Raw genomic sequence first — 13,084 nt, forward strand, 5'->3', positions numbered from 1 at the left:
TGTGGGAAGTAGGTGCTTGTCAGATGCCAGAAGCTGGCACCACTCTTCTCACCCTCTCCGTGGCTGCCTCCTTGGAACATCCAAGCAAGACGACACATATGGGTGGGGGGAGACGTGTGGAGATGTACCTGAGGGTAGGTTCATCCATCCAGCCATTCGCTCATTCATTCAGCAAATATTTACCGTAAAGTTTTATCAAATCCATGATTAATTGCTGCTAATTCACTCACTCGGCAAAATATAAAGAAAAATAAACAACTTAAATAGTACAGATGGTTTCACTAACCTCTGCCACTTAACAAGCATGTGTCCAAGAGTGAGAAAAACAAGACACCTGAGTCAGTTTCTGTTTCCCAGGTACCTTCAAGCTGGGACAAGGCCTAGCCAACAGTTATGTCTGAGGCTCAGCCAAACACTACAATCTTGTTCTAATAAAATTGCATATATTTAATAAATGCCTACATAACACCTACTACACTCCAGGCTTCATTCTGAGTGTTTACAAACTTGCAAAGTGAGCACTATTGTTATCACCATTTTACAGATGGAAAAATTGAGGCACAGAGAAGTTATGTAACTTGCCCAAGGTAAGAGAGTTCAAGTGGTAGAGCTGAAAGTTGAAGGCAAATAACCTTGCTCCTGAATTCGTGTTTCAAACCATTGTTCTAAGCTGTTCCTCAGTAAACTGCACTTCCACTGGTCATTTAAGGGATTCCTGTGCTAGGCAGAATTATGTCCCCCAAAGGTCTTTACATCCTAAACTCCAGAACCTGTGAATAAGTTAAGTTACATGACAAAGGACAATTAAATTTGCAGATCAAACTAAGGTTGCTAATCAGCTCTTCTTAAGAGAGGGAGAATGTTCTAATTATCTGAGTGTAACTAATACAATATAAGGGTCCTTAAAATTGGAGAAGGAAATCAGAGATGACAATTTGAGAAGTATTTGACCCAATGATGCTGGCTTTAAAGATAGAATAATAGAGTCATGAGCCAAGAAAGGCAGGTGGCTTCTAAAACTAGAAAAAGCAAATTAGTAGATTCTCCCCTAAAACATACAGAAGAGATTCAGCCCTGCTGTTACCTAGATTTTATCCCTTTAAAACTCATTGAAAATGTATGGCTTTAAGAACTGTAAGGTAATAACCTTGTGCTGTTTTCTTCTTTAAAGATAATTTATTCACATCTGATCACAAGGTACAGGGGAGGCACAAGGGCGATGCCTGTGACCCCATAGCTGTCCATCCCCATCTCAGCAATACCTTGTGCAACACCAGACTCATCCTGTCCCCAAAAGTTAGCTCACATCTGAACAGCTGCAGAGTATATCTGACCATGTGGGAAGTTTAACCATGAGTTTTTCAGCTTATTTGTAAATACTGAAATAGAAATAGCTGTTCCAACTGTTGATTTTCTACAACTCTCATGAATGAATAGGTCACGGGAAATTATGCCATACAGCTCTTAGAGCCATTTAAACTTTTCAAAATGCCTTTCTCAAACAGCAGTGACTAAGGCCTCTTCTGTGTTCCCAGCCTCTAAGGCCTAGGGTGCCTGTGGCCCCAGAACAACAACACCCAGGGGTCCCCCACTTCCTAGGTAGTACAGAGAAAGGACAGGCTGGGTGAAGCAAGAAGAATTAACAGTCAGTTTTATTGCACTCAGACCAGAAGTCCAAGCATCTTGATAGCTTCTGTGTATCTGTCAATTTTGTTCTCCACATCTTTTCAGCTCATTTCTATAACCTCATGAGCTGTTTTTTGTTTTTGTTTTGTTTTTTTTTTTCTGGAAATGGGTCTTGGCCTTATCCTTCCTCTTCTCCTCCAGAGTGGCTGTGACTGCCTGGTACTTTAAGCCAACCTCTTGGACCAGGCACCCTAGGGAGGCAAAATTCCATGTAGGCTTCAGATGCGCAATCTTGAGGGCCGCAGAAACCACTATTTGCTTTTTCTTGACATAGGACAGCATTATCCCATCAAACACCTTGAGAAGGTTAGAAGTGGCCTGGCGTGGCTTGGTCTTGTGGGCCACTTGCTTCTTCCCATCAGCAAAGGATGCTGCTGGGGGCTCGGAAGTGGTAGGGCCCAGGGGCTGGATTGGCATTCATCCACTTGCAGAGGATGACCAGGTACTTGTTTCTGTAGAAATCACCAGAAATGTTGATGATCTCACAGAGCACGACCATCACCTTCTAATCCAGTAGTATCCACTTGGCTACAATGGCCACCAGGTGGCCCAGGAGATGGCATTTTGGAGCACCAGGACCTGTCCCTCTGTCACCTTTAGTAGCTGCCTCAGAAAGACACTTACACTGTTTTAAGCCATTGAGTTGTAATTTGTTGCAGCAGCAATTAGAAGCTAATAAACTTCCCAAGAGTCATTTTTTACTATGTGTGATTTAGGAACTGACCTATTCTGTGTTAAGATGTGACTCAACTCAGAAGGTCAGCCTTCAGCGTTCTAGGAATGGGAACATTGCTGGTGGAAGTAGGGTTCTTTCACTGGATCATGAGGAAAGCATTCCACAGACCCACACATGGGAGATTGTAGTGTGGCAAGGTTTGTTCAGGTGGAAGGCTGCCCATGTCTTATCTCCATCCATCCCAGGATGGAAAAAGTCCAACCATGTCCTCAGCAAGGCAAAAACAAAGGCTAGTGTCCAGAGGTTCTGTGTCAAAACGTAGTCCTTTGGAGCCCACAGATGTCTGCTAAATGGTCTCGGTCCCCATCCGTGTAGCTTAGCTTGTGTTTCTGGCTGCAATCTACTGCTGTGCTCTGGTATCCAGGCTCCCACTTGGAGCCTGCCGTTTGTAGTCAGCTACCACCACATAGTTGTGGAGAGAGAATGCACAAGCCCATGGGGCAAGCATGGGTTTTCAGGTGGGGAGGTGGGGAGAGAGAGTGAGCACTTCTTTGTTCTCCTGGAATTGTTATCTTGGGAAGGACCAGGAGCTTTTTCAAAATAACCTATCAACTACCCAGCTTTTATGGGTTTCTTTAAAAAAAATTTTTTAAATCCTCACCTGAAGACACGTTTTTTCAGACTTGCTTTTAGAGAGAGATAGAGGGAAAAAAAAACAAACACAACATTGATTCGTCGTCTTCCGTAGGTTCTCCGACCAGGGATCAAACCCACAACCCAGGCATGTGCTCTGACCGGGAATTGAACCTGCATCCTTTTGGTATATGGGACAACACTCCGATGAACTGAGCCACACCAGCCAGGCCTTTGGTGGGTTTATTATAGGTCCACCCACCAGCCCTTTTCCAGGTTAGACTGACAGGTCTCCATAGTCAAGCACCTCCCCCTAAACAATTCTGACTTCTACTGTGCATGTGCTTACTTCTCCCTGCTTGCCCCAACAATCCAGTACTGGAGGGGGGAAAAGAGGGGTGTTAATCCTTTGCAGGGCAATGCTGTGATCCCCTGGAATGTGTGAAACTATAGCTTCCTGGTGAAGTAAACAGGTTTATGCTCCCTGGTTGACTATGTTCAATAATGTCCAATTCCCTTTGCTTCCTTCCTTATAAATAATTAGCTAACTATCTATGGTAATAAAAAGACTCAGCCCCTGCGCTCCATGATGTGCAGCTCAATAATGAAATAAAACCACTCACAGATAAGAACCACACTGTGTGATGATTAGTATAGTGGAGATGCATAGTGGACTTACATGTTAAGGAGTCCAGCTTAGGGGCCACACAGCCATCTCCACCACTGACCAATCCTGAAAACTTGGACACATTTCTTAACTTCTCTAATATTTAGCTTTCCCATCTTCAAAACGGGGCAATAACAGTTGATAGTTTATAAATTGCTGTGAACTACTCCCTGTGAAATGTTGAGTACAGTGCCTTGCACAGCTGTGCTCAATAAATTGTAGCACTACTATATTATTATTATTATTGTTATTATTATTTTCTACAAGGTGGAGTGAGGCAAAGATCATCTAATTTTACAGGAAGTAATCCAGATAGTAGCATCTAAGCTTGATATTGATGAATGAACAGGTGGCCCTGTGTGGATGGGCGAGGGTTGGGGAGCATTCCAGGCTGTGACAACAGCACCTGCAGACAATGAGGTGTGAATAAGCATGACCTGTTTAAAGAACCACCATATTCTGGCCTGACTATTAAGATTGGATAGGGGAAGATGAACAGTGAGGCTGATTAGAAACAAAAGCGATTACACCAAGCCCTTTGATGTCAGTGGTTCCCATCCTATCAGATGTTAGATTTCACCCCCTGTTTTTATAACAAGTATTTTGTAATACCCCTTAAAAAGGGTTCTGAGATCCAAATGTTAGTGGACATTCCCCCCATACCAACAAACAGCTCTCAGGCACCAGGAGGATGTCCAAGAATGCAACTCAATTGTGACACTATCTACCCAGAGAGAGCATCAGATTCATCAGGTTAAGGGTTCAGACCTAGAATATTGTCCCCACCCCCTCCAACACACACATACATTCAGATGCCACTTGCAAATCCAAGTTGTCACCTGTGCTTCTGACTGATTGGCTATAGATTGGAGGTTCCAATGACATGTACCTTCTCCTTGGGTTCAACTAATTTGCTATAATGGCTCATAGAACTCCAAGAAACATTTTCTGAAAAATAAAAGGAAAGCCATTTATGGTAAAATAATTAGGCTTCAACATGAAACTATCTGACGCCACTGAAAGACTCAAAGGGGCAGCCATATGCTTTCAATGGCACTGAAGGGGTTGTGTAATTAAGAGGAATAAGAAATGCAGGAGCCCTTAACACTCCAGAAAAGCAGAATAAAGAGTGAATCTACAAACACCAGAATAGAGACTTGTATATACACCAGATGTATAGATGTGTAAAAGTGCTCTGTGGTTTTAAATGTTATGAGGAAGTCCAAGCAATTGCATGAATACCAGGCTCTTAGTTTAAGACAGAGCTTCTGATCTGAGACAATGGGAGCAAAAAGCATGTACATCTTTACATTAAAAATGCCCAACATATTGTGTTTTATGTAAATTAGAGATAGGTCCTAGCTTCGGATAGTTATGGGCATGTTTTCACCTATATCACTTTCTGGTGGGACTTCAGAAAGTCTTTGTTCATGGGGCAGCTCTGTGCATTTCATGGTGCCTAGCTTCTCTGGCATCCACACACTAAATGCCAGTAGTAACCCAAAATCATTGTGACAACCAAAAGTGTCCCATACATTTTTTAAACATCTCTGTGGGGAGAGCAGCAATTCCTCCATTCCATACCTGCTCTAAGTTCAGGAAGCACCATTGAAGGCTTTTGGACAAGGAAGTGGCATGGTTAGATGGCAGGAGGCTTGACTAGAAGCAAGAAGGTGGGCAGCAGGAAGGATATTTAGTTATGACAGGTGATTAGTTAGCAGAGTAAGTGAATGGGAGGGAGCATGGGGGAATGATTTCTTCTTCCCATCAGAGCTGCCCAAAGACTGAAGACCTAGTTGCCTGTGCAGCATTTTCTTGTTCTTGAAGTAGAGTTTCTCATCTTCCATGCTACTGATATCTGGGATCGGGTAGTTTTTTATTATACAGGACTGTCTTGTAGGATATTTAGCAGCATCCCTGGTCTCTACCCACTAGATGCCAGTAGCACTGACAGCCTTCAGTGTCCCCCTGAGAACCCAGAAGCCTGCAAGAGGCTGGATGTTCACTTAGAGAAGAAACATCAGAGGAGCGCTCAATGCCCTGATCATGCCAAGTGTAGCTTTGAACCTCTCTCCCTGGGGCAGGCGTCACTCTTTTTCTGTTGGAAGGATGCTCTTAGCTTCCCAGACCTGGGACATGGTGGTCCTCTCCATGTAGGCGAAGAATGAAGTAAGTCTTGATCCACAGCATTGATGGACGGAAGAAAGGAGGAAGGAAGGAGGAAGGGAAGACAAGTGTTGAGCAAAGCCAGTTCAGATCCTTATGCAGCTCTCATGCAGGAGTGCATAGCAGAAGCCCCAATTCCAACCCAGATCACCTCAGCTTTAGTCGGGTCTCAGATCAAACCCAGGGAGAAAGGAAAAAGGAAGGAAGAAACTGGGAAGGGAGGGTGGGAGCTGGATCTTCATAGCTTTCTTGCCAGGGAGTGGAGGGTCTAACCAGAAAAGAGAGATCTGGAGACTCAGGGTGGGAGGCTACATGGTCCTTCAAGTTGGTCTCAAGGGTGAAGCCCCTGTTAGGTAGGTAGTGTTCTTATTTCACTTTGTAAGCAAGGAAGCTGTGTCACAGCTGATGAGTGGCAGAGCTGAGACTCAAATCCACATCTGTCTGACTTAGAGCCCGCACTTCCAAACATTTCAACCGGTTGCTTCCAACACTAAATGCCAGCAGTACCCCAAAATCATTGGACGAGGAAGAGGAGCTTAGGAAGCAGCTTAATTGGGGACTGGGATAGATTTTTCTAGAACCCAACAGGTCTAAAGAGAGGAAGAAGGGAGGAGGGGTAGCAGGTTGACTGGTGATCCAGCCCTCCCCTGTTCCCAGCCCCTCTGCCAGCTGCCCCTTCCAGGCCCTGGCCTGCCTGGCACCGAGAGGAGTGGGGGCAGACAAACAAGTCATTCATCACCACTCTGGGCAGGCTGGCACCACTTGAAGCTCTTCCTGTGTCCCAGGAGGTGGGGTTCTGCCAGGGCCAGGAGGGCCTGGCTGCATCTTCACCATGGGACTAGGGGCACAGAGTAGAGAGACCACAGAACCCAAGTGCTGCCGCCTCAGTCACAAGCTCACAGGGGAGTCCTCAGGTGCCCCTTCTTCAGCAAACCCACAGGCACTTTTATCCAAGTGCCAGGCATGGAGCTCACCACATTTGTGGTTTTATCCTCACCAGCCAGCGAGGCAAACATGTTACACTTCCATCCTACAGGTGGGAAACGAGGCCCAGATAGGTGGAAGTGAGCTGGGCTCAGGCCCTGGCTGTGCCACTTGCTTCTCAGGCACAGTAAGTGCCAGATGTGGGATTTAAACCCAGGTCCCAGGCAGAAGCTCATTATATTATCCAATACCAGCAGCTCTGTCTTCCTTTAGTCCCTTCCTCCTGCTCTTCTTTTCTTCTTCCTCTCATTGCCTTCAGTCTTTTGCTTCCTTTCTCTGTGTCTTTACCATAAACACTTATTAGGCACCAGCTGTGTGCTGGTTCCATGCTAAGCCCTGGGGACTCAGTGAACAAATGTTTATTAGGTACCAGCTGTGTGCCGGGCAAGGAGGACAAAAAGGTGAGCAAAGTGGACCTAGCCCCATGCAGCACCCTGTGTGTCCAGACCCACTTGATGAAATGACCCTAGTGCCCTTTGTCCCTTGCACCACCCCAGGAGGACCACACTGGGGGTGGGCTCCTGCTTCACCTCCTGTGCAGGGTTCTGCCTGGATGGGAGGGCAGGGTTAACCAGAGTCATGCAAAGCAGGCCTTATAACAACGGCTTTGTTTGCAAGAACACCCTGCCCTTGTGGTCCCACGTGGGCTAAAGAACAAAAGGGAGCTGGGCCACCGGGATGGCCATTCACCCTCTTCCTTTTGGCCGGTTACATAATCTGCATTACAGATGTGGAAATTTTCCACAGCCAGGCTGAGGAAAAGACCAGGGACCAACTGGACAGGTGGGATGGGGGAGCATTCACTTCTGTGTTTGTGTCCACTGGTGGGGTGTATATTATTCTTTATAACTTTTGTGCATCTGAACATTTGATAATTAAAAGAAACAAACAAGATTTACATCATAAAACCATCTCTGTATATTCAATACATTGAAAGACACAAAACAATGTAACGTATTTGGTTAGGCTGGGGCATAGCTGCTGAAGAACATCAAACACATCAGCAGGGATGGAGAATGGGAGAGAGAGGAAGGGGGAGAGGGAGAGACAGACTGAGAACCTAGAGAAGGGCCCTTGCACTGAGTGAAGATGACAGAGATCATCAAATTATAAATTTTAATTCCAGGCAAAATGCTCTCCTGGAAATAGCTGTGTCATGACAAAGTGTGAAGATGTTAGAAAGACATGGCCTGGTTTAAACCCCACCTCTGCCTCTTATTAGCTCTGTGACCTTTGGCCCAATAACCTCTGTGAGGCTCTTTTTTTCTCATGTATAAAATGGGGATAATAATCACATCCGTGTCATAGGTTTGTTAAAAGCATTAAGCACGCTCATTATATAACGTGATTAGGCCCAGAATACTTGGCCTGTCCCTGTCCTTATAAAACTGTTTTAAAAAAGAGCATGGACTTTGTGCTCAGGAAGACCCTGGTCACCTATGTATGTGTATCTCACAGAGCACCCCTGAGAGGTCAGCTCTGACGAACACCAATGAACAGTTATAGAAAACAAAGCTGGGTTCTGGGCTCAAGGTCAAGCACTAATAAAGAACTGATTCAGGGCTCCACCCAGGCTTACCTCTTGAGCTCCTAACCACTGGTCTGCACATGGACACTCTGCATGGAAAATTATGGGGTGATTTTCCCGTCCCAGACCCCAGCCACTCACACCCTTTCCAGTCATTCTCCTGTGGCACCTTCAGTGGCGGTAACTACCTGGCTTTTGATCGGCTCAGGTCTAGGATGCACAGCAAGGCTGGTGGTGGAGGCAGCCCAGCCAGAGGGGGTGGGTCCATTCTGCAAGGCAGAGCGGCCTCTCGGGGCCTAGAACTGCAGAAGGGAGGAACTGAAGGTCCACCTCTGGCCACCTTGACCAGTTATGCTATGGGGTTCATCAGTGACAGGTCTTAGAAAAAGGCTTCCTGGGGACTTTTTGTTGAAGAAGAGGGCATCCATCCCAGCCTGTTAGGTAGAGCCACAGCTCTGGTGTTTAGGAAAGATGTTATAGGCATGGCAGGGCAGCTCTCCCCAAACAGCTCACACATGGTATCACATGTGAGTGCAGGAGACCCAGTGAGCTTTCTCCTCCACTCTCCTTGTCCCTCCAGTGAGGACCTCATCTTATGATTCTTAGAAGGAACAAGTCATGAGAGCACCTTGTGAGCCCCAGACTTGTCTATCCATCTTAGTGGCTGCCCAGTCAGTCAGTATTGCAAACCTAACTAGTTCAAATCATGGACTGTGGTCGTCCGCAGCTTCTAGTCCTCCCATCTCACTAAATGGCAACTTCACCCACCCTGCTTCTTACACAAGCAACCCAGAAGTCATCTTTAAGTCATTCATTCATTCATTTATCCCTTCATTTGTTCATTCATTCATCCCTTTGTTCATTCACTCATTAGGTGGTCTATGAGCATCTACTCTGTGCCAGCCACTAAACTGAAACACCAAGAATGCACCATAGTTCACAAACATACCATCAAAGAATTTAGAATGTCTCTGTCTCGACTTCCAGAACCTATTGACCTCTAATCCCATCCTATTCTACTTCCAAAGTATAGCCTGAATCCATCCCCTCTCCCTTACCTTGACTTCTCTCACTTTCATCCAAGTGATTTTGAGCAGGAACTTTCCATCTTGCCTCCCTGACACCACTCTGCTTCCTTCTAATCCAACTCACATGGAAGCCAGGAAGATACTTGAACATACATCAGATCAGGTCATTTATTTTCCTGCTCAAAGCGTCTTCATGCCTGCTCTGTTGTGGCCCTGCCCATTTCACACGGGCCTTCATTTTATCCCTTGAGCACTATTTCACAACTCAGCATCTCTGCCATTCTCTCCCCTCTGCCTGAAATGCTGTTCCCTATACTCTTGCTTAGATGAACTCCTACTTACCCTTCAGATGTCACCCTATTGTCACACCCCCAAAGAGCCTCCTCTTAACCTCATCTTAACTTTTGTCCTTAAATTATTTGTCCTCACAGCAAACATGACTTCTCATCACCATTGAATCAAACACCAGACATTTCACTTGTATAGACTCTCTCATTACTGCCTGTCCCCACTACATGGTAAGTGAAGGCTGACATTGTGTCTCCAAAGCAGTGTTAGAAAGAGAGACAACAAACCCAAATGGAGTCACTTTTGCTCAGCCATGTCACCAAAGCAAACAAAACAACAGCAAACCTGCTTGCAGTTTCAGGCTCTCCCTGGAGTGGAATTTTAATCTGGTCTGGAATTTCCTGGTTAGCACTAGTGAGTTCATCTGCCTGATTAGACTGCTTGCCTTCCCCTAAGAGATGTTGTTCCTGCCTGAAAGAGTCTACTTTTAAACTTCTTAATTCTACCCACTTTCTGCTATATAAACCTCCTGTTTTGTATAGCCTCTCAAAGCACCTTTCTAGTGGCTGGGTGGAATGCTGCCCGATTTATGAATCACTTAATGAAGCCAATTAGATCTGTAAATTGACTCGGTTGAATTTTGTTCTGTAACAGCAGGTACTCAGTAAGCCTTTGTGAAATAAGCAACTGTGAGATTTTCAGAGCTGTTGCCATACACCCCGGCACCTCTAGCACCACCCCACCCCCCACCCCCCACCAAGACACATCCCAAGGATGCCTTTTGGTGGAGGGCACCTCTCCCAGCCACTGCCTGGAACCAACCAGCAGAAGCCATCTATTGGAAATAGATGTTGTGGGTAAGCTCAGCCATGGGAGCTGAGTCTCAGCTTTGCCACTCTGTGCAACCTTGGACCAGTTTCTTAATGGCCCTCAGGCTTTGTCTGTGAATTAGGGGGCTGTGCCCTCACAGGGTGACTGTACCAGTTAGACCAGGCCCAGGACAAGCCACCCTGTGCATGTGCCCAGCAGGTACCAGTGAAAACTCCTTTTGTTTGTAGTCAATAGCAGCTGTGCTTCAATAACAATAGCGTTTTATTGTTATGTAGATGTTTTCACCTGCCTTTTTCCTTTGGGTCCTCCATATCTGTGAACTGGGCTGGACTGAGGTTCACCTTTTTTCCATTTAACAGATAAGGAAATTGAGGCTCAGTGAGTGGCCAGTGACTCCTTAAGTGGGAAAAGTGGAACCCACGCTTGCTGCAGCTGGCTGTGTCCACCCCTCCAAACACACTCCATCTACCTCTTGGTGACAAGACTTCCCCAAGTAGAGGAGCTAAGCAGCCCCCACCCTGTGGCTCTCAGCTGCAGGTTTCCCTGCCAGCACTGAGTCTGGTCCCAGACTAGCTTCTCCAGTTTGCAAAATGGGCATTGGAGGGGGCAGGGCATCTTACCTTCCTCTGGATGCTGGGCCCACCTGCTCTGGAGCCTGTCCGTAGCTTCTGTGGCAGAAGGAGGCAGAGAGGCAGTGAGAAAGGGGACACCTGGGCTCCTCTCTCTCACAGCCAGAGCTGAGGAGGACAGTGGCAGCCCCCCCTCCTGCACTGCCTGCTGCTTGCTGAGAGAATCTTCTTGTAGGTCAAACTCCAAATTCCAGGCTGAGATTAGAAAAAGTGAGAATGATCTTTCCAGGGACAGAGGAGAGGCTGGGCCCAGCCCAAACCCTTGAACTGGAACTCAAAGCCGCCCCTGTGGGAAGGTGGGTGTGTCCTGGGCTCCACCCCCAGACCTCCCTGGAGCCCTCACCTGATGGGGAGCCATGGCCTGGAGGAGTGGAGGGCACAACTCAGCTTCGTCACCCACTCTTCCATTGGTCCGCCTCCATTCTGGGGATGGGCAGGCTTGGGACAGCTGGAGGAAGGGGGAGGACAGATGCTGGTGGGGGAGGCAGGGGACAGAGGGAAGTCCCAGGAGAGCACTTCAGTGCAGCCCAACCGCCTCCACAGCAGTGACAGTGACCTCTCTTTGTTCAGTCCCTTTTCCGTGTGCTCTCCAGAGCAAGGCTGAGCAAAGACAGGCGTCTGGAGTCCCGAGCAGCCGTCAGGAATGACCAAGCCATGGCCAGGGGCCCAGGTGTGGCCCTAACACCAGGACAGGCAAGGACAGATGAAAGCTTTCATTAGATACTCATAGTATTCAAGACTTCTTAAAAAACAGCATTTGCAGAGCAAGAGACTTTAAACAAAACTCCGGATTTCCCACTTGGATGGAATAGTCTAAGATGTGTCCACACCAGGTCCACATAGCCACAGGAAGGCCCCTGGCTGGAGCAGAGTCGTGGCCACAGGCTTGACCTGCAGCACGCCTCTGCTCCACTGGGCCTGCCTGAACCGTGGGCTGCAGCCCCTGGGACGGAGGAATTCAGGAAGAATAGTGACTGGCTATACACAAGTTCTGTTCTAATGCTTCCTGTGTCTCTGCTCACTTGGTCTTTCCAATCACCCTCTAGACAGGTCCTGTTATTATCTCCATTTTACTGATGAGAAAACTCACCCAAGGTCACGAAGCCAGTAAGAAGCAGAATGAGGATTTGAACTCAGAGTTCTACAGGAGCAGTGGGGGGTAGAGGAAGGGTGGTCTAGAGATGTGTCTACTGGCTGAGGGTGGCCTGGTTGAACAAAGACATGGCAATTACATTGACACCAGCATGAATGGGGGCCTGCCTGGGCAGAGGAGGGGAATGGTACATGCAGACAGACAGAAGGGGGACAGACAGCCAGGGAATGGATGGCCTGATGCTGTGATCTGCTTCCAGAGGGATGCTGTGAGATGTGCATTGCTTCACTAACCTGGGGCCTGGTCCTGCATCCTCGAGGTCTATCTAAGGGACAGTGTCATGTTCTGGGGCTATAGTACCTACACAGGAGGCATGTAGATGAGCAAGGCAGGCCAGGCAGGGCTGTGGTTGACTGGGGAGCATGTGTCCCAGCTGAAGGGGACAGCCATTACTCAGCTCCAGCTGGAGGGAAGTCCAGAACTTTGTATAATGACTCAAGATTATTAATCTGTAAGCACCAGATTTGGCCCACTGATACTGGCTTGTTAACTCTGACAGCTTCTTTGCTCGCCCAGCTCTTGTCCCCTCATTTGTGCTATAAAGAATAGGAGAAAATGATGGTGCAACTTTTGGGGGGAAGTTTTTGGATGTTTCTCATAAAGTTAACAAGTATCTACCCAATGGCCCAGCAATTCCACTCTTAGGTGTTTATTGGGAGAAATGAAAACATGTTCCTGCAAAAATTGGAGTACAAATGTTCATCACAGCCTCGCTCACAGTAGTCCTCCTAGCACACACAGACTCAGGGAAAATCTACCTCCATAGCAGAGCACAAGTCAAGACCCAAGAATGAAACTGCTGTTCCAGTCTGGCG

General features: G+C 47.1%; 1 pseudogene; it reads right to left on the reverse strand.

Annotated features, from left to right (window-relative positions):
• Positions 1–1,661: 1,661 nt before the first annotated feature.
• LOC129076771 (60S ribosomal protein L13a-like) lies at positions 1,662–12,521 on the reverse strand (annotated as a pseudogene).
• Positions 12,522–13,084: the final 563 nt, after the last annotated feature.

This window comes from Pteronotus mesoamericanus, unplaced genomic scaffold, assembly GCF_021234165.1.
Source record: "Pteronotus mesoamericanus isolate MK-2021 breed Mesoamerican mustached bat unplaced genomic scaffold, CSHL_Meso_final contig_64, whole genome shotgun sequence".
Classification (NCBI taxonomy): Eukaryota; Metazoa; Chordata; class Mammalia; order Chiroptera; family Mormoopidae; genus Pteronotus; species Pteronotus mesoamericanus.